This window comes from Poecilia reticulata, linkage group LG1 (assembly GCF_000633615.1).
Source record: "Poecilia reticulata strain Guanapo linkage group LG1, Guppy_female_1.0+MT, whole genome shotgun sequence".
Taxonomy (NCBI): domain Eukaryota; kingdom Metazoa; phylum Chordata; class Actinopteri; order Cyprinodontiformes; family Poeciliidae; genus Poecilia; species Poecilia reticulata.
The window spans coordinates 4,764,248-4,765,468 of record NC_024331.1 but is presented as its reverse complement, the minus strand read 5'-3'; positions in this window follow the sequence as shown (position 1 = coordinate 4,765,468).

The following is a 1,221-nucleotide window of genomic DNA, read 5'->3' as shown; positions in this document are numbered from 1 at the left end:
AGACTGCAACACTCTGGGAGAACCCTGCATACATCAACATATTTTGTTTTGCTCCATCTCCAACTCTGCTAACATGGTTATCCCTTGCTGTATAGGACTCCACTCTATGGGACTGTCTTGGGCTTTCAGTTTTAACTCATCTGTTGTTTTACACCCATACTTTTTATTTAGCGAACCAAATACAACACTTTACATCTACTCTTTATTAAACTTTTAAATAACAAGCACCACGTCAGAAAATACTACAGATTCCAAGTACCGTATCGATGGGCATTTCAAAACAAACGTTGCCTTTTTTTGTAGAGAAGTATTTCAACCTGAAAACCCAGAATAGTTAACCAGAAAGCTCCAGAGAGCACATCTCCACTGCTTCAATGTTGAGTGATATGTTCTATACTTCTGTCACGATAAATTTTGGAAATGCTGAAATACTGGAGACCAATTCTAGATGGCACAGGAATCCAAATAACCTGTGTAGATTAGACAACTATTTGCTATAGATTGTTTGGATTCCTGTGCTGTTTATAATTCRTCTTCAGTATTCCAATATGCTGACCTATATTGCCTAAATTTTCCATCATGTCCTCTTTGTCCTGGCTCCCTCTTGCCTGTCCTTTCTTTCCTGTGCTATTGTWACTACTTTCCCTCCTCGTCGCCATCTTCCCACCTCCCATTTTTCTGTCGCTGCGTCCTTCGATTATTCAATCTTTGCTTGCATGACGTCTCTCCTATGAGGTTTTACTACCTTTTGTTCTTTTTAATGCTTCCTATAGTTTCCTTTTTTATGTGACCTCAATAGTTAGTTCTACCCTCTGTGGAACCATTTGCTGTAAATCCGGTGAACTTTAGTTCACTGAGCGTAAAGAACAGAGGTTTGGAGACTTTTTATTGAAGTTTTTCTGGATAAGAAGGATTCACTGTGCATCCATGTCTGTATCCGGTAGTTGTGTGTTTTCTGTGTGCTCCCCTAAACTTGGAGCTGTTTCTGTTTTGTATATTGATAGTCAGGGTGAAGGAATCTCGAAGCGGTCTGTAACTAGAAAGTTGGCAGAAAGTGGGGGAACTTTTTCTGTTTTATGTCAGTCTATGTGCTCTCTGATTTTTAGTGCCCTACCTTTTAATGAGTTGATACTGTTCCCAATTGCTTCCCAAATRTACATGGAAGTGATGGAAACACTTTAGTTTAATGACTTGGAAGAGTGTGTGAACTATRGTTTTGGC